This window comes from Rutidosis leptorrhynchoides, chromosome 6, assembly GCF_046630445.1.
Source record: "Rutidosis leptorrhynchoides isolate AG116_Rl617_1_P2 chromosome 6, CSIRO_AGI_Rlap_v1, whole genome shotgun sequence".
NCBI classification, from domain to species: Eukaryota; Viridiplantae; Streptophyta; class Magnoliopsida; order Asterales; family Asteraceae; genus Rutidosis; species Rutidosis leptorrhynchoides.
Window position 1 is genome coordinate 181853991 of NC_092338.1, and position 21777 is coordinate 181875767.

General features: G+C 32.6%; 1 non-coding gene across 1 annotated transcript; it reads left to right on the top strand.

Moving 5' to 3' along the window:
- Positions 1-2091: 2091 nt before the first annotated feature.
- Positions 2092-2197, top strand: LOC139856588 (small nucleolar RNA R71). The gene has a single exon (XR_011762060.1). It is a non-coding gene; the product is annotated as a small nucleolar RNA R71 (small nucleolar RNA).
- Positions 2198-21777: the final 19580 nt, after the last annotated feature.

Consider the following 21777-nt stretch of genomic DNA (forward strand, 5'->3'; position numbering starts at 1 on the left):
ACAAATTCAAGTAAGATTTCCACTCGAAATAAGATTGTTAAAGTTATAGAAATTGAATCAAAGTTTGAATATGAGTATTATCTTATATTAGAAATATATCTTACTATAAATAAGAAAGATTTCTTGAGGTTAGATGATCACTCAAAGTGGATTTGCAAGATTGAAAGTAAGCTAGCAAACTTGGAAGTGTTGTTGGTGTGTTCTTGAGTAGTTGTTTTATAACTTGGTTTATGTATGGATTTATGAACTAGATTGAGCTAGATTTTGATGAAGATGATGAAGAACACTTAGAAAAATGGAAGAACACTTGAGAGAGAGTAGTTTGATGCATGTAAGTTGCAAAATGAAAGTGTTTGTGGACACCCCCATTCACGTGAATATGGATGAATCATATAGGCTCCATTAGTTTGTTATTTTGTGAGATATTTCATACTAGATGTTAAACGATGGTTCCCACATGGTTAGGTGACTCACATTGGCTACTAAGAGCTGATCATTGGAGTGTATATACTAATAGTAAATACATTTAGAAGCTGTGTATTGTACGAGTCCAAATACGAGTGCATACAAGTAGAATTGTTGATGGAAATGAATGAGGACGTAATTGTAAGAATTTTTGTTAAGTAGAAGTACTTTGATAAGTGTCTTGAAGTCTTTCAAAAGTGTATGAATACATATTAAAACACTACATGTATATACATTTTAACTGAGTCGTTAAGTCATCGTTAGTCGTTACATGTAAATGTTGTTTTGAAACCTTAAGTTAACGATCTTGTTAAATGTTGTTAACCCATTGTTTATTATATCTAATGATATGTTAAATTATTATATTATCATAATAATATGATGAATTAATATATCTTAATATGATATATATATACATTTAAATGTTGTTACAACGATAATCGTTACATATATGTCTCGTTTCGAAACCCTTAAGTTAGTAGTCTTGTTTTTACATATGTAGTTCATTGTTAATACACTTAATGATATGTTTACTTATCATTTATCATGATTAAACATAGTATATCAATAATTTAATATGATTCATATGTATTTAGTAAGACGTTGTTATAATGATAATCGTTATATATATAGTTTTCGAGTTTCTTAATTCAATAGACTCATTTTTTTGTATATAACTCATTGTTAAAATACCTAATGAGATACATACTTATCATAATATCATGTTAACTATATATATATATATATATATATATATATATATATATATATATATATATATATATATATATATATATATATATATATATATATATATATATATATATATATATATATCCATATATATGTCATCATATAGTTTTTACAGGTTTTAACGTTCGTGAATCACCGATCAACTTGGGTGGTCAATTGCCTATATGAAACCTATTTCAATTAATCAAGTCTTAACAAGTTTGATTGCTTAACATGTTGGAAACACTTAATCATGTAAATAACAATTTCATTTAATATATATAAACATGGAAAAGTTCGGGTCACTACACTTTTGTAATTTGGGTGGTTGGGGAATTTTCCTCTACTGGCGGACCAGTGAGTGGAAGTGGTTGATCGTAGGACAATTGATATTGTTGGGCTGGATAAGGTGGGTAGCGATAGCGAAAAGGCTGGTTGCTTCGTTGAAATTTGTTAACCCTAGGTTGTTGATTAAATCCGGGATTTGATTGACGAGTTGGGTATTGAACATAACAGACTGAACCATCAGTGTTTTCGTACTCAACTTGATATTCTTCAGTGGGTTGTGGGTTGGTACAATTAACACATGCCTGAGCCTGGTTAACCTGTTGTGGCTGCATCTTCAATTCTCCGAGTTGTTTAGCAAGAGATTCCATCTTATCCGTGAGGGATTTGATGGCCTCCATTTGATTGTTAAGTGCAGAGAGTGGGGTAGATGATGAAGTTGTTTCACCACTGTTCCAGTCATAATGATGCATTGTCATGTTCTCGAGCAACTCCCATGCTTCATCTATGATTTGGTTCATCAGATTTCCTTGAGCTGCTGCATCGAACGTCGTCCTATGATTTACCGTAAGACCATTGTAGAAGGTATAGATTTAAGCTGACCGTTCTAACTGGTGATTAGGGCATTTCTTTAGCAAGGTTTTGAATCGCTCCCATGCAGTGTAAAGAGATTCATCATAACTTTGTTTGAAGTTAATGATGTCATTCTTAAGTTTGGTTTATTTAGAAGGAGGGAAATATTTGGTTAGGAATTTAGTAGCCATCTCCGTCCATGATGTGATGTAATCGTTTTCCAGTCCTTCGAACCATGTTTGAGCATGATGAGTGAGAGAATAGGGAAACAAGTATAGCAGGACTATATCTTGTCCTATCCCAGGCTGTTTGTAGGAGTTCGAAAGAGGTATGAATTTATTAAGGTGATAATTAGGATCGTCTTTCGGTAATATATGAAATTGACAGCTGTTTTAGATGAGCTGTATGATGTGATGCTTTAAATAGAACAAGTGTCCTTGAATATCTGAAATTTTGATCGGTCCTCCTCAACCTTCAATCGAGGGATTGGTATTCTATGCTAAAGTAACGCGTAACACCATTAGATTTCTGATTCGTGCTTTCTTGCGTGCTTTAGAGATTATTGTGTCTGGATCAGGTACGAAAAACAACGGCCCTGGTCTAGATCGGGTTTGGGTCATACACTGGGTATGCCTTTTAATTTTTAATATTAAGCAGATAAACTTAATTTCTAAGGTAATCTTAATCTAAGGTAATCTAATTTAATCTAACATAATCTAACTATCCTAAGGTTGAATATGTTTTTGGTTCTTGCTACTGATTCCCTGGTATTTTGATAACAGAGCTTCACAAGAACTATTCAACAAACCAAGTGGCCAGGCCGACTACGGAGAGGCAGGATCCTTTTGGTTCCAATATAATTGAAGACTGTTCGGAAAATCCAACAACCAAGTCCGTGTATAATTGTCTTTCTTAGAGACCACTAAATGTTTATGAATAAGTTTGATAGATAGCAGTATTATCTGATACCAAGTCCCTAGCAATGGCGCCAAAAACTAGCTTCCCTCTTGATATGGCCAAAACGGACTGTTTTATTTGTGCGGTGTCGTTAGGTCGCAACACGTCAGAATCAACCACCAAGAGGGATTTTAAAGCACTTAAATCTTAGTCTAAAGAAAAAGCACTTAAGGGATTTTACGGCAAGGCCTAAAAATCTATAAATAAAAATAACTATGGCAAAAACTATATTTTAAAACTAAAAATGAGCGAAAGATACAAAAATTACGCTAAAATGAATAAAAAGGAACAAATTATAAAAATATACTAAAAGTTGCAAAAATTACAATTTTTATAAAAATATTATTTTTATATTATTTATAAAACTATTAATTTTATAAATTAATTAAACTAATTAAACTAAATAATACAAATAATAAAATAACTAAACTAAATAATATAATATATATAACCTAATTAGGGTTTTAAATTAATAATAATAAATAATACCCGTAATAAATGCTGAATTAGGGTAAACTGTGGCTTGTCAGACGATCTCATGCGATCGCATGAGTTTATGTCTTCGGGCTCATGCGATCGCATGAGCCAGGATTTTGGGCCAGGTTACGGGCTGCTACAGTAGCAGGCCGAATGTTTTATTATTATTTTTTTATTTTGCTGTGTTTATTTTTTCTGTTTTAAATATTTATATAATATATTTTTATAAATTAAATAAAACTTATATTTTTATAAAATAAATATAAAGAAACTTTTATAGAACTTAAATATTTAACAAACTCTTAAAAATATTTATATTTTTGTTTTCTTTTTATATTTTTGAATATATTAAAACGTATTTTTTTTTATAAAAGTAAACTAAAATTAAATTTTTTTTTTTATTTAGCGCTGCGCTTCCGGCTTTTAAGCTAGATTTCGAATCCCCGGCAGCGGTGCCAAAAATACTTGATGTTTTCGCTAGGTGTATATGAAATAGCTTATATTTTACTAGAAAATACTATTAAATACGATACAATTTTACACAAGATATTTATTTATTTAGAGAATGTATATACTTAAACCTTGCTACAACACTTATAGGCAGTGTACCTAATCGTACAGTAGTGTAGTTTTTAGTAAGTCCGGTTCGGTCCACAGGGAATCTTTTAAACAAAGCTTAACGCTATATTAGTTTTATTTTATAAAAATACAAATATATATAAGTAATATTATTATTATAAAGGGGGGTTTTTACCGTTTAATGACCGGTTTGTCGATTTTAAAACTTTAGTTGCAGTTAAAAAAAATGTAAAAATATTAAATAAATAAAAGACTTAATTTAAAGCGTAAAGTAAATAACGATAATGAAATTGCGATAAATAAAAGTGGGATAAAATAAACTTGCGATAATTAAAAAGTACGATAATTAAAAGTGCAATTAAATACAATAACAATAAATAAAAGTGCGATAATTAGAAGTGCAATTAAATATAAAATAAAGGAAATTAAATATGAAATAAAAGAATTATGCTTATTTAAACTTCCGTAATCATGATGTTTGACGTATTGATTTTATTTTTATGCCCATGGGTTAATTGTCCTTTGTCCTGGATTATTTAATATGTCCGTCTGGTTTTTGTCCATAACAGTCCATCAGTCATAAATATAAAGTGCGAGTATCCTCGTCAAATTATCCTTATACCCGAAGTTAAATATTCCAACTAATTGGGGACTTAAACTGTAACAAGGTTTTAATACTTTGTTTAATAATTACACCAGGATGTCGACTGCGTGTAACCCAAGGTTTTAATACTTTGTTATCAATTATGCCAAGTGTCCTTGTACATAATTTCACCCCTGTTTTAATAATTCTAGTGGTTATTAATCCATTCCCGTGTCCGGTTAAATGAACGATTATTCGTACATATAAATACCCTGCCCATCGTATCCGATCGAGTGTATATGGTTATTTATTGGGACGTCCAATTGTAAATCTTTATATTAACATTAACAAGTTATCATTTAGTTAAACAAATATAAAGCTTATTAATAGCCCATAGTCTAATTTCTACAAGTGTCGTTCTTTTGTCCAAACCCCAATTATGGTACAAAGCCCAATTACCCAATTTTAGTAATTAGTCCAACATCATGATTACTTTGTTTTAAATAAGCATAATAATAACTTAGCTACGATACATTAAATTAAAAAGGTTTAACATAACTTACAATGATTAAAAATAGCGTAGCGTTACACGGACAGAATTTCGACTTACACCCTTACAACATTCGCTAACATACCCTTATTATTAGAAATTAAAATTAAAATTAAAATATAAATATATATATATATATATATATATATATATATATATATAATTTACGTATGATGAAGAAGGAAAAAGATGTGTTTTGTGTCACACCAAAGCTCGATTTTTATAGGCCTGTGATCTGGAAAAGATGCTCATGCGATCGCATGAGCTTTACCCTTCAAGGCCATGCGATCGCATGGCCAGCTGGGGAGAGCCAAATTTGGTTGTTTTCTTCTGTCGACGTTTATTTAAATATAATATAATATATATATTAATTTTAAGAATTAATTATATATTATATTATATTCATATGCATAGTTGACTTGTAATTTTTAGTCCGTTGCGTCGAGCGTTGAGAGTTGACTCTGGTCCCGGTTCCGGATTTTCGAACGTCCTTGCGAATAATTTAATATCTTGTACTTTGCATTTTGAATCTTGTACTCTTGTAATTTTGAGACGTTTCTTATCAATAATTGGAACCTCATTGATTGTATTTTGTACTTTTGAGCTTTTTGGTCGTTTGCGTCTTCAATTCGTCGAATCTTCCTTTTGTCTTCACCTTTTATTATTTAAACGAATATCACTTGTAAATAGAACAATTGCAACTAAAAGCTTGTCTTTCTTGAGGAATAATGCTATGAAATATATGTTCGTTTTTAGCATTATCAAATATTCCCACACTTGAGCGTTGCTTGTCCTCAAGCAATATAGTCTTGAAATACAAGAATCACTTCTTTATTCTTCACACTTTGTACATCAGTGATTTCTTTACGGCGGTATAAACAATGGTAGTAACGATATGGTTTACAGTCCCACATGACTATAAAAATTTAGATCCATTAAGGAAATTGGATCTTTATGAAAACATTTGATCTTTTGAAAATTAAATCTAGCTTTTACCCTAGATAAGTTTTCCGGAATAACCCTTCACCGGTGTTTGCAAATTCTTTTTTTTTTTTTTTTGTGGGTTTGATGGGTTTTAGATTTGAAAATTTTGGCTCAAAACTTATGGTTTTGTGTCACCCAATTGCTAACCTTGTATTAAGAAAGCAACACATCCATTATACTTGCTCCGTATATTACCTTTCGGTAAACTACCGTCCGGTTGTAAAGGAAAGCGTTGAACAAGCAACTGTTAAGGCAATGTCCCCTGACTTGCTTTTAATTATGGTCTATAACGTGTCGGACGCAATTACTATTCTTGGTAGGAGCAATAGTAAAGCTCACCCTTTTAATTTGTCGGTCTGGCACAAGGTCCTGTCTTCGACCATGCTATGTAACCATCGTTCTTACGGTTGACACCCGATTTGGTTCAGTTGACCTAATGAATTCTAGGTGAATTCCTGGGATTTTACGTTCAAAGGTAATGAACGCATTGAAAATAGGGTTTTCAGAAAACAAATCGGTTTTAATTTGATCAAAATATTTTCTCGTTCAAGCTCGAGTTTAGATATCATTGAATTCCATGAATTTGTAATTCTCAATCTTTAAGGTCAATCTCTAGAATTGAGTAATATCAGTCTTAAAAGCTGATTTTTGATCTTTAAGGAGATTATACTTTCTGAGGATCTGATTCATTAGTCTTATCAAGCTAATTTACACGGTGCCCCCCATTGTACGAGATAAATCCTTCTCATGGTTAGGATAAATCTGACCACTTGGCGACCCTGTTTGATGCTGAGGTCCGTGGATTTCCTGCTGATTTTAGAGATGACTTTTCTAGGTTTTTCGTCAACCTACAGCTGGTCTGGACGACAACTTCATGACCTAAATCAAGAAGCACGTGTCTTTTTCGGAAGACTTTACTTCCTTTTAATGATGGAATTGATTCATCGTGTAGATCCATCTTTTCTTTTCTTTCATCGGGTAAAACAGTTTAGTTTAGTCCAAAGCAAAAGTATCTTCAATTATTTGTTACAGAAATATGTGACATATGTTTAAGATAACATGGTAATTTTTCCCACACTTGGCTTTTATTTTCCTTTTTATTGTCCTCTATTCCATTTTAAATGAATTTTAATATTTTGGTTTGTTTCTCAATTTATGTCCTTTCCGAGGTAACAATAATTTCGGTGTTAACACCTAGTTTTATCGTTCATAAATATGTATAAACATGATTTTGAGTTCATTTAATTGAAAATTTTGAAAAATTTTACTAGAATTGGGTAGTCAGTATATAAGACTAGGGCTGTTCTTTATTATCAGAGAGCACTAGATTCTAATACAACTACTACTTTACTAGTATTTCTAATGGTAACCAAGTGTATAAAGTAAAAATTTTAAAATCCGAAAGAATTTAACCCCTTCCCACACTTAAGATCTTGCAATGCCCTCATTTGCAAGAAATCAGTAACAATTTAAATTATTGAGGGTGATTAGCGTAAAAATGATTAAATTTTACCAAAGTTTCCAAACATATTGGCGTTTGTTTGCTGAATGATAAATGGTGCATATCATTTGTTCATTCCGTCTGTTGTTACATCACATTTATTTGTCATCTTGTCGTCAAAATTAGTAGCTTTTGCTGAACTTAATGCCAGTCTTTGAAAATGCGCTGTTTTACCCTGTTTTGTACAATTTACAATATACATACATACAAATATAAACATGCATGGCAATTTGAAATGGGACTTAATATCCCACTTTCAAATCCTAAATGTGAAATATTAGTACACAATAATAATAAAAATGATAAAGATTACATAAGTATATTCAATAACATAAGTTTAAACATGAATAAGTAAAAAGATAAAAACATAAAAATCATATAAATAACCAAATGGAACTAAATCAGTCTGGATATGGGTTCCAGTTCATCTCGTCAGGTGGGTTCCATTGTTGGTTATAGGTGTTCTGATAGGCTTGGTTATAGTCATACCGGTTAAAGGGTGGTAGGATATCGGGGCTGTGTGGCGGAAAATGAGCAGGTCGAGTAGGTACATAGTTATTTGGTACCTGATATGATAGCTGGCTCATGATTTGGTGCTGATGAACTAACCAGCTATCGTGTTGGTGTCGCCTATAATCCTCGTATACTCGCTCGGAGTTCCACTGCTCATACATACTATGTCTGGCTGCGTTCGTCATTACTTCCTCATCTATACGAATGTGGACGTCAAGAATAGCATCTCGAAAGACATCCCTAATGTCTTCTACCTCCTCCATTTCACTCGTCTGAGCCTCTCTCTACCTGAGGATGAGATCCCTCATAGGGTACTGTCTGGTTACGTCTACTTTTCAATACCTTAGCACCCACATAAACTTTCAATCCTAAGGGCTCAACCTGTTCTCTATAAAGCTGTAATGGACCTCCTTGGTTCCTATCAACACCTAAATACTCTCCAATGAGAGTAACAAAAATACCTCCTCCTATTATACTCCCGTCCTGCATTCCCTCTACCATTTTAGATAAATAAAAAGCAACACAGTAAGGGATATTGACAAAGCTTCTAGGATCCCGAATACACTTTAGGTAGAATAAATCATGTAAGGTAATTTTTTCTTTATTGTGACCTCTCTGTGTAATCGAGTTAGCCAAAAATCTATGAATAATACGAAGCTCGGCTCTGTCAATATGTGTATAGGAGTGTCCTCCTGCTCATGTAAAAACATCAAAATGTGACATACGCCTTCAAATGGCGTCAGCGTCAAAGTTGCTATCTACCCTTTCACCATAATGAATCAAGTTTGTACAATCGGGTAGTAGCAACTCACCAGGAGTATATATCTGTAAAGCCCTGGCCATGTCCAGCATGGACATTCTGTACATCCTACCGCCAAGGATAAACCTAAGAAATCTTCTATCATCTATTCTAACTATATTTGTATCAAGTGATACAGTACTCATCAACTCAACACACCATTCCTTATATACAGGTCTACGAATGGTGAAAAGACGTTCCCAATCTGTAAAAGAAGAACTGCCATACCTTTGAACTAAAAGCTGTCTAACACGGTCAGCTAGATGGACCGTTTCCAAAGGGGCCCAATTAATTACCCTTGGCACCTCTACATTTTTTGTTACCAATTTGAATTTGTTCCTTTGATATGTCTCGTAATCTCTCCATCTCCTATCAAATCTCAGATTAGGATGCAGAGTGTGCTCAGGAATCGTTGGGAATTCTACTGGCGGCCTCATTGGGAATACTATGAATTCATCAACAAACTGTACCGGATCATAATAAGGTATGTGCTGATCAGGCTGTTGTTGTGGTTCTTGTTCGTGTTGCATTTCTGGTTCTAGTTCTGGTGCTGGTGCTGGTCGTCTAGATGATGATGCTCCTGAACCTCCAGTATCAGCTTTCTGCAAAACACATTAAACACAAAATTTGTGCATCCAAATATGCATTAGTGTTAGCAAAATAACAACTTAAAATAATCACTATAACATGTTAAATCAAAATTAAACTTATACACATTTTCACAATTTTTCACAATTCTACACTTTTCAAATAAGCACATATGAAAATGTATACAAAGTTCATAAGCATTTAACTCAAATAACATGTCAAAATAGTCATTACTAATAATTAAACAAGTCTCAAATGGCAAATATATCAAATTAATCAAGTTCATGAATTTTAGACTTAAAAAGTCCACTTTAATCTCTAAAAATCATGTTTAGGATCAATGTTTGGATCATTTAACTATCTAAACATGTTACACTACTCAATTTAGCAATAATTCATGACAAAAATTGGCCATAACCTGTTTATATCAAAAAGCCCCAAATTGCTCAAGAACACAAACCCTAGATTTCTAAAAATTTTAAAGTTTTTGGCTTCAAATCATGTTAAATAGGATCAATCTAGGTTATACATGCATAAAATACTAACAATTTAACACTAATTACACTAGAAATTAACAAAATTGCATTAGGTAAAATATTGATAATTATCACAAAACTAGGAATTTATAGAGTTTAGGGGTGTAATTTTTACCATTTTGCTGAAGAATGAGAATCTAGGCATGATTAGAGCAAGAAAAATGACGAATTACGGTGAAAAATTGATGAAATTTGGCGAAGATTTGAGAGAGTTTCGTGTTTGTGTATCCGTTGTGGTGAGGAAGACAGACTCGCTGTTTGTATGTATCAGGCCAGATTTTTGCCTCCATGCGATCGCATGGGGGTATAAGGTGATTCCCATGCGATCGCATGGGTACCCGGCTACAGTGTTTTGACCTTTTTTTTTTTATAAAACCTTATACTTTATAAAACTTATAATTAATTAAATTTTAAAATTTTGTTTTCCTTTAGGAGCGAGGGTGTTTCGGATCGATGTCCTAGTCCGTCCCTCGACAAAATTTTAAAATTTGTCAATTCAAAGCGCGGTTTTAAAAGTAAAGATTTTTGGGTTTTTTAATATTTTTGGCATACTTTAATTCAATAAGATTAAAAATAATGATAATAAAAGTTCTCGTCCCTCCCTCGAGTAAAGCAATTTCGGTTTAACGACCTAGTCTTCAACTCACGACGAATTTTAAAAATCATATTTTTAACTTAGCGAAATAAAGTAAATTTTTGTTTTTAAATTCACACCAAACTTAAATTTAAAATGCATAAAATTAAAAATTCATATTAAACTTAATTAAAAATTCATATTATAAATTTACACCAAACTTATATTATATTTTTGTTTTTATACATACAAACTTATATTAAAAAGATTAATTTTTCAAATATTTACAAACTTAAATATATTGATTTTACTAAGTTCAAAATATTAATTTAATATTTATATATTAATTTTAAAAACATGGTAAAAAATAAAATTAAAAATCTTTTTGGCTTTTATCCCACTTTAATCAATCAAATATTATCAAAAATATACGCCCCTCTTTTCGGTAAAGTAATTTCGGTTCCATGACCTAATTTAACTCATGACGAATTTTTGAAATATTTTGGGTTGATTGATTAAAGATATTTATACCTTAAGAATAAACGTTAAATTTCGCAGTGATGTAATAAATTTTTGTATGATATCAATACTTTCGGTCGCCAAACCTAATTTTATTCAATACCAATTTAATACTTTATAGCGAACAAATTAGCGTTTATTATCAAAAGGTTAAAAATAAAAATAAAAAATAAAAACTGTACAGACTTACCTGTGAGATAGTATTCTTAGTGATATGATCTATCTCATTCATAAGATAGTCGGTTTAATTGATTTTCCATGGCTACATAGACGTAACCTCGAGCATTCAGTGTTTTTTCTTCTAAACATATGAACGGTCCGTCTCTGCATAAAGTAACAAATTCGGTGTTTGAATAGGTTTGATTATTTGAACATTTACCTCCATGTGACCATTTTCCGCATTTGTGACATCTTTCTAGGTGTCGTGCTCTTCTTTTCGCTGCGAATTTTGATTTTCCTTTACCAAATTGTAACTTATTATCTTCGCATCTGGATTCTTTTCTTACTCCGTCCAATCTTTCTCTGATTACTGATACTATTTCACTCGGAAGTGTGTCATTATTACGTTTAGTGATCAAAGCGTGTAGCATTAGACCATGGTTTAGTTCACAGGAAGTCTTCATTTCGTAAAAACCTAAAAAAAAAAAAAAAATTCAGAATGGGGGGAGAAGACTAGTTCTTTAGGGTCTGCTAGGGAAAGACCATTCGGGTTCCATTTTCGAGAACTACACGAAAACAGACAATCTAACTCTAACAGAAATACATAATATCCTTTAAAGACTTGATTCTCCCCACACTTAGTTAGCTGTGGTATCGAAATTGTGATTAACTTCATTGTCAACTTCCATTGGACTATCTATGTAATGTTTAACTCTGTGACCATTAACTTTAAATTCAATCCCATTTGAATTTATTAATTCTATCGTTCCGTATGGGAAAACTCTTTTGACTATGAATGGTCCAGACCATCTTGATTTCAATTTTCTAGGAAATAGCTTGAATCGTGAATTGAAAAGAAGAACTCTGTCTCCTTCTTTGAATTCTTTTGAACTTCTGATTCTTTTATCATGCCATTTCTTCGTTCTTTCCTTATAGATTAACGAATTTTCGTATGCTTCATGTCTTAATTCTTCTAATTCATTTAATTGATTTAACCGTAGACGTCCAACTTCATGTAAATCGAGATTACATGTCTTCAAAGCCCAAAATGCTTTGTGTTCAATTTCTACTGGAAGATGACATGCTTTTCCATAAACAAGTCTAAAAGGTGTGGTTCCAATTGGAGTTTTGTAGGCTGTTCTAAAAGCCCAGAGTGCATCCTCCAATTTAATGGACCATTCCTTCGGATTTGATCCTACGGTTTTCTCTAGAATACGTTTTAAAGCTCGGTTGGTATTTTCAACTTGTCCACTTGTTTGTGGATGATATGCGGTGGAGATTTTATGAGTTACTCCATATCTTTTGAGAACTTTCTCAAGTTGATTGTTACAGAAATGAGTACCCCGATCACTTATTAAAGCTTTCGGTGTTCCAAACCTTGCAAAAAGACGTTTTAAAAAATTGACTACAACTCGTGCATCGTTAGTTGGGAGAGCTTGTGCTTCCACCCATTTAGATACATAATCAATGGCTACGAGAATATATAGATTATTATGAGATTTTGGAAATGGACCCATAAAGTCAATACCCCAAATGTCAAATACTTCACATACTTGAATGACATTTTGTGGCATTTCATCACGTTGACTTATTTTTCCGGCCCTTTGACAAGCATTACAGGATTTGCAAAGAAGGTGTGCGTCTTTGTAAATTGTAGGCCAATAGAATCCAGCATCATAAACTTTTCTTGCTGTTAGTTGAGGCCCATAATGCCCTCCTGTTGGTCCTGTGTGACAATGGTTTAAAATTTTACTAGCTTCATCTCCGAATACACATCGGCGTATTATTCCATCTGGACAACTTTTAAACAGATGTGGATCTTCCCAGAAATAGTGTTTTATATCACTAAAGAATTTCTTTCATTTTTGGTACGATAATCCTTTTTCAAGGAATCCACATACTAAGTAGTTTGCATAGTCTGCAAACCATGGAATTTCATTATAATCTATTTTCAATAGATATTCATCAGGAAAGTTTTCTTGTATGGCCGATTCATTTAGAACTTCTAATTCGGGATTTTCAAAACGAGAAAGATGATCAGCGGCGAGATTTTCTGCTCCTCTTTTATCTCGGATTTCTATATCGAACTCTTGTAAGAGTAAGATCCAACGGATTAATCTTGGTTTGGCATCTTGTTTCGAAAATAGGTATCTAAGAGCAGAATGGTCGGTATAGACCACCGTTTTTGCTAGAACGAGATATGAACGAAATTTGTCAAAAGCAAAGACAATAGCAAGGAGTTCTTTTTTAGTAGTTGTATAGTTCGTTTGTGCTCCTTGTAACATCTTACTAGCATAATATATAGGTTGGAATCGTTTTTCAATCCTTTGTCCTAAAACGGCTCCCATTGCAAAATCACTTGCATCGCACATTAGTTCAAACGGTAGATTCCAATTTGGTGTTATCATGATTGGCGCATTAGTGAGTTTCTCTTTAAGAATATTAAAAGATTTAATGCATTCATCTGAAAAGATGAACGGAGCATCCTTTTCTAGGAGTTTATTCATAGGAGTGGCAATTTTAGAAAAATCTTTTATGAAACGTCGGTAAAAACCGGCATGCCCTAAAAAACTCCTAACTCCTCTAACATTGGTGGGATGTGGAAGTTTAGCAATTACATCTACTTTAGCTCTATCCACTTCAATTTCTTCTTTTGAAATTTTATGTCCAAGAACGATGCCTTCTTTAATTATGAAATGGCATTTCTCCTAATTAAGTACTAGATTTGATTGTTCACATCTAATAAGCATTCGTTCCAGATTAACTAGACATGATTCAAATGTATCACCGAAGACTGAAAAGTCATCCATGAAAACTTCCATGCATTCTTCTATCATGTCGTGAAAAATCGCCATCATGCACCTTTGAAAGGTTGCAGGGGCGTTTCAAAGTCCAAATGGCATGCGTTTGTAAGAAAAAGTACCATAAGGGCACGTGAACGTGGTTTTCTCTTGATCTTCGGGTGCTATTGGAATTTGAAAATATCCGGAAAACCCATCTAGAAAACAATAGTAACTGTTTCCGGCTAATCTTTCCAACATTTGATCAATAAAAGGTAAGGGAAAGTGATCTTTTCTGGTGGCGTCATTTAATTTTCTATAATCAATACATACACGCCATCCTGTTACAGTCCTAGTAGGAATAAGCTCATTTTTCTCATTTGTGATGACAGTCATGCCACCCTTCTTAGGCACGCATTGAACTGGGCTTACCCATGGACTATCAGAAATTGGATAAATTAAACCTGCATCAAGCAGTTTAATAATTTTTTTTTAACAACATCTTGCATATTAGGATTTAGTCTTCGTTGGCGTTGCACATACGTTTTATGACCTTCTTCCATAAGGATTTTATGTGTGCAATACGAAGGACTTATTCCTTTAATGTCATGAATCTTCCATGCAATAGCTGGTTTATGAGCTTTCAACACAGAAATGAGTTGAGATTTCTCATTTTCAGTAAGAGAAGACGATATTATTATAGGTAATTCAGATTCACCATGTAAATAAGCGTATTCCAAATGGTTTGGAAGTGGCTTTAACTCTAATGTTGGAGGTTCTTCTATCGATGATTTATATCGATATCTGTCTTCTTCTTTTAGCATTTGAATTTCTTCTGTTATTGGTTCATATCCATTAGCTATTAGTGTAGCTAACATTTCAGCTTCATCAATTGGTTCAGTTCCTTCTCCTAAAGAACATTCTCCTGTTCCTTGTAATTCTGGAAATTCTTCTAACAATTCTGTATGTGAATCTATAGTTTGAATATAATAGCATGTATCATCTGCAGATTGCGGTTGTTGCATTGCTCTATCAACTGAAAAGGTAACACTCTCATCCTCTATACTTAGGGTCAGTTTCTTACCAAACATGTCTATCATTGCTTTAGCCGTGTTTAAGAATGGTCTTCCTAATATGAGAGGAACTTGAGAATCTTCTTCCATGTCCAGAACAACAAAATCTACTGGAAATACTAAAGTACTAACTTTAACTAGCATGTTCTCCATTATCCCTCTAGGATATTTTATTGATCGATCGGCTAGTTGTATGCTTATTCTTGTTGGTTTCAATTCTCCAAGGTCTAGTTTAGCGTATAGTGAATACGGCATTAAATTTATACTAGCACCTAAGTCTGCTAATGCTTCTATTGAACTAAGACTGCCCAGAAAACATGGAATTGTGAAACTTCCTGGATCAGATAATTTTTCTGGTATCTTATTCAACATTACTGCAGAACAATTAGCATTCATAGTAACAGCCGAGAGTTCTTCCATTTTCTTTCTATTCGTGATTAGATCTTTCAGAAATTTAGCATATCTAGGCATTCCTGAAATCACATCAATGAAAGGAAGATTTACATTTATCTGTTTAAACATATCCAAGAATTTGAATTGCTCGGCTTCAAGTTTTTCTTTTTTCATTTTACTCGGGTAAGGAAGTGGTGGTTGGTATGGTTTAACATAAGGTTTAGCCTTAACTGTGTTATCTTCATTAACCTTTTCAACTACCGGTTCTTTTTCCTTATCTTGATCAGGTTGTGGTTCTTGTGGAGTAGGAATAGCTTCATCAGAAGTTACAGGTATTTCAGGTGGTTTAAGTGTTGTACCACTTCTTGTGGTAATGGCTTTAGCTGTTTCATTCCGGGGGTTAGTATTTGTATCACTAGGTAAACTTCCCGGTTTTCTTTCACCTATTAACCTTGCTAGGTTACTTACTTCTTGTTCCAAGTTTTGAATAGAAGCTTGTTGATTTCTAAATGCTTGAGCATTTTGTTCATTAGTTTGTTTTTGAGATGTGAAAAACTGCGTTTGAGTTTCAACTAGCTTTGTCATCATATCTTCTAAATTCGGCTTTTTATCATCGGTTTGTGGTGGTTTGTTTTGAAAATTAGGTCTTTGCTGATTGTAAGTATTATTGGATACTTGTTGATTACTAGGACCTTGTTGGTTGTTGTATGGAATATTTCAGTTATAATTCTGATTTTGATTGTAAATCGGTCTTGGCGGTTGATAATTATTCTGATAATTATTTCAAGGCCTTTGGTTTATGTAAGAAATATTCTCTCTTTGCTCCATTGTTTATTCAATACTGGGACAATCTTTTGTCAAATGTGGTCCTCCACACTGCTCACAACTAATTCGTATTGAGTGGATATCTTTAGTCATCTTTTCCATTCGTCTCTCGACAGCATCTATCTTTGCGGAAATGGAATCTAAGTCATGGCTAGAATCGGCTCTAGCTGCTTTAGATGATCTAACGATATCTTTTTCTTGGTGCCACTCATGTGAGTGGGAAGCAGTGTTATCAATAATTTTGTAAGCATCAGTTTCTGTTTTCTTCATAATAGAACCACCAGCTACTATATCGATGTCTTTCCTTGTAGTGATGTCGCATCCTTGGTAGAATATTTGTACTATTTGACAGGTGTCTAATCCATGTTGCGGACATCCTCTTAATAACTTTCCAAATCTAGTCCACGCCTCATATAGAGTTTCATTCGGTTTCTGTGTGAACGTAACAATTTCTCCTTGAAGTCTTACGGCTTTAAATGCCGGAAAGAATTGTTTAAGAAAATTTTCAACTAAAACATCCCATGTATCAATCTCTCCTTCAGGTAACGATTCTAACCAATCTTTGGCTTCTCGCTTTAAAGTCCAGGGAAATGACATGAGATATATCTGTTCATCCTCCACTTCTCTTATTTTAAATAGTATGCAAATCCTATTAAAGGTACGAAGATGTTCGTTTGGATCTTCCTTCGGCGCACCACTAAATTGGCATTGATTAGTCACCATATGTAAAATTTGTCCTTTGATTTCATAAGCTGGTGCATTAATGTCTGGATGAGTAATTGCGTGACCTTGGCCAGTGCGTTTAGCTCTCATTCGGTCTTTCATACTTAAAGGTTCTGTTACTTCCATAATTGAATTTGTTGAATCGGAATCACTAGAGGATTCTGATTTAATGGTTCGTTCCTCGACAATTTATGTTTGAATGATTGGTGGTTCCGGAGGAAAATTTAATGGTTCAGGATCTATGAATTGTCCCTGAATATTCTCCGGATTCTCAATTGTGAGGTCGGGTTCAAAAAATGGATTATCGGAAATTTGAACTGGAGTAATTGGTCGACTGGATGACGATTCTAAAGAAAAATCAATGGCGGTAATATTAGCTAAATGTCTTGATCTAGTTACAGGTGGTGAACGTACAAAAGGTGGTGAACGTCTTGCTCGGTGCATTCACTGAATATCCTATTAGTTTTTTAAAAGGAAAGAAAAATTATATAAGTTATCCAATTAATAGACTTTTTTGATTTTGCCCACGTTTCGAATAACCAAAAGATGCAGCAGAGGGGCAGGATTCGTTTGGTCTCAATATAATTGAGGACTGTTTGGCTCCAATAACCTGGTCACGTACAAATCCAACTATTACTACGAACCAGAAAATTTTGATGTCTATCAATTTAACCACTTAAAATAAATTTTCGTAATTTTAAGAAATTTAGATAAGAAGTAGAGAAAATTCTAAGTCCTAAAAACTAGAATAGCGAGAAATAAGAAAGAAAAAGAGCGCGTCGAAAAAGAAAAGGGTTGAAAAATAAAAGGCGTCGAAAAATAAGAAATAAAAAGAGTGACTTATAAAACTTTAAAACACTCGACTAACCCAACCTTATTACTACCACTAACTTAAAATTATAAACGCAAATTGAGATTACTAATTGGAATGATAATTGATACATAGGTAAAAGGCGTCTAAAAATATTAAAGCTTATAAGAAAAACTATATCCCAAATGGTAATAACTTAAAAAGGTACTAAAACTTAAAAACGCGTCGCAAAATTCTAAAGCACTTAAATCTTAGTCTAAAGAAAAAGCACTTAAGGGATTTTACGGTAAGGCCTAAAAATCTATAAATAAAAATAACTATGGCAAAAACTATATTTTAAAACTAAAAATGAGCGAAAGATACAAAAATTACGCTAAAATGAATAAAAAGGAACAGATTATAAAAATATACTAAATGTTGCAAAAATTACAATTTTTATAAAAATATTATTTTTATATTATTTATAAAACTATTAATTTTATAAATTAATTAAACTAATTAAACTAAATAATACAAATAATAAAATAACTAAACTAAATAATATAATATATATAACCTAATTAGGGTTTTAAATTAATAATAATAAATAATACCCGTAATAAATGCTGAATTAGGGTAAACTGTGGCGTGTCAGACGATCTCATGCGATCGCATGAGTTTATGCCTTCGAGCTCATGCGATCGCATGAGCCAGGATTTTGGGCCAGGTTACGGGCTGCTACAGTAGCAGGCCGAATGTTTTATTATTATTTTTTTATTTTGCTGTGTTTATTTTTTCTGTTTTAAATATTTATATAATATATTTTTATAAATTAAATAAAACTTATATTTTTATAAAATAAATATAAAGAAACTTTTATAGAACTTAAATATTTAACAAACTCTTAAAAATATTTATATTTTTGTTTTCTTTTTATATTTTTGAATATATTAAAACGTATTTTTTTTTTATAAAAGTAAACTAAAATTAATTTTTTTTTTTTATTTAGCGTTGCGCTTCCGGCTTTTAAGCTAGATTTCGAATCCCCAGCAGCGGCGCCAAAAATACTTGATGTTTTCGCTAGGTGTATATGAAATAGCTTATATTTTACTAGGAAATACTATTAAATACGATACAATTTTACACAAGATATTTATTTATTTAGAGAATGGATATACTTAAACCTTGCTACAACACTTATAGGCAGTGTACCTAATCGTACAGTAGTGTAGTTTTTAGTAAGTCCGGTTCGCTCCACAGGGAATCTTTTAAACAAAGCTTAACGCTATATTAGTTTTATTTTATAAAAATACAAATATATATATAAGTAATATTATTATTATAAAGGGGGGTTTTTACCGTTTAATGACCGGTTTGTCGATTTTAAAACTTTAGTTGCAGTTAAAACAAAATGTAAAAATATTAAATAAATAAAAGACTTAATTTAAAGCGTAAAGTAAATAACGATAATGAAATTGCGATAAATAAAAGTGCGATAAAATAAACTTGCGATAATTAAAAAGTACGATAATTAAAAGTGCAATTAAATACAATAACAATAAATAAAAGTGCGATAATTAGAAGTGCAATTAAATATAAAATAAAGGAAATTAAATATGAAATAAAAGAATTATGCTTATTTAAACTTCCGTAATCATGATGTTTGATGTGTTGATTTTAGTTTTATGCCCATGGGTTAATTGTCCTTTGTCCTGGATTATTTAATATGTCCGTCTGGTTTTTGTCCATAACAGTCCATCAGTCATAAATATAAAGTGCGAGTGTCCTCGTCAAATTATCCTTATACCCGAAGTTAAATATTCCAACTAATTGAGGACTTAAACTGTAACAAGGTTTTAATACTTTGTTTAATAATTACACCAGGATGTCGACTGCGTGTAACCCAAGGTTTTAATACTTTGTTATCAATTATGCCAAGTGTCCTTGTACATAATTTCACCCCTGTTTTAATAATTCTAGTGGTTATTAATCCATTCCCGTGTCCGGTTAAATGAACGATTATTCGTACATATAAATACCCTGCCCATCGTATCCGATCGAGTGTATATGGTTATTTATAGGGACGTCCAATTGTAAATCTTTATATTAACATTAACAAATTATCATTTAGTTAAACAAATATAAAGCCCATTAATAGCCCATAGTCTAATTTCCACAAGTGTCGTTCTTTTGTCCAAACCCCAATTATGGTACAAAGCCCAATTACCCAATTTTAGTAATTAGTCCAACATCATGATTACTTCGTTTTAAATAAGCATAATAATAACTTAGCTACGAGACATTAAATTAAAAAGGTTGAACATAACTTACAATGATTAAAAATAGCGTAGCGTTACACGGACAGAATTTCGACTTAAACCCTTACAACATTCGCTAACATACCCTTATTATTAGAAATTAAAATTAAAATTAAAATTAAAATATAAATATATATATATATATATATAATTTACGTATGATGAAGAAGGAAAAAGATGTGTTTTGTGTTACACCAAAACTCGATTTTTATAGGCCTGTGATCTGGAAAAGATGCTCATGCGATCGCATGAGCTTTACCCTTCAAGGCCATGCGATCGTATGGCCAGCTGGGGAGAGCCAAATTTGGTTGTTTTCTTCTGCCGACGTTTATTTAAATATAATATAATATATATATATTAATTTTAAGAATTAATTATATATTATATTATATTCATATGCATAGTTGACTTGTAATTTTTAGTCCGTTGCGTCGAGCATTGAGAGTTGACTCTGGTCCCGGTTCCGGATTTTTGAACGTCCTTGCGAATAATTTAATATCTTGTACTTTGCGTTTTGAATCTTGTACTCTTGTAATTTTGAGACGTTTCTTATCAATAATTGGAACCTCATTGATTGTATTTTGTACTTTTGAGCTTTTTGGTCGTTTGCGTCTTCAATTCGTCGAATCTTCCTTTTGTCTTCACCTTTTATTATTTAAACGAATATCACTTGTAAATAGAACAATTGCAACTAAAAGCTTGTCTTTCTTGAGGAATAATGCTATGAAATATATGTTCGTTTTTAGCATTATCAAGGGGGTAATGTTTTAAATTTATATTTAGCGGGGCCTAAATCGTACTACTCCTTATTATGAGTAATGGAAGTATGATCTAGGGTCGTATTTTTAAGATATCAGTAGAATCGAACCTATATTTAAGGCCAAGATAGTTATAAAGGAGTAGTGGTTACCTAATTTTGGGTTTTTTAGTTTATAAGATAGATAAAGTAAATGCAATAAAATTCGAAATTCAGATAAGGTTAAAACAAGTGCATACTATGATTTCATCAGTTATTCTGCCGAGACTATGGAATGCTGGCTCATGAATAGGTAGAGGCCTTGTATTCATTACACTGGTCCTAAACGCCCATGTCAAAAGACATGTCACTGGGTAATGTGATAGGCTTAAAGATTCTGAATAGACAGCAACGTCCCTTACCCCCGACGCCCGTGCAGTCTGACTATAGGTATACACGTTCAGACGGCTCATCCAATTGAGCGACTAGGTTGGGTGACGTATTAACATTCCACAAAGGTCTAAACTTTCTTAAACATAATAGAATACAGGGTTTACCATATCCGAGAGACGTGATGTGTTTCAATGCTTTCGTTAATGATTGGTTTTAAAAGATAGTTAGGTCCTTTAAAAAGAGTTCAACCATAAAGAACACCATGGACAAGTCCAGTTGACTTCCATGAACACGTTCGGTTATCCGAACGGTCCAATCCTTTATGTGTTTAAACAAATAGTTCCTGAATTAACTAAGAATCCCTCAAGCGGG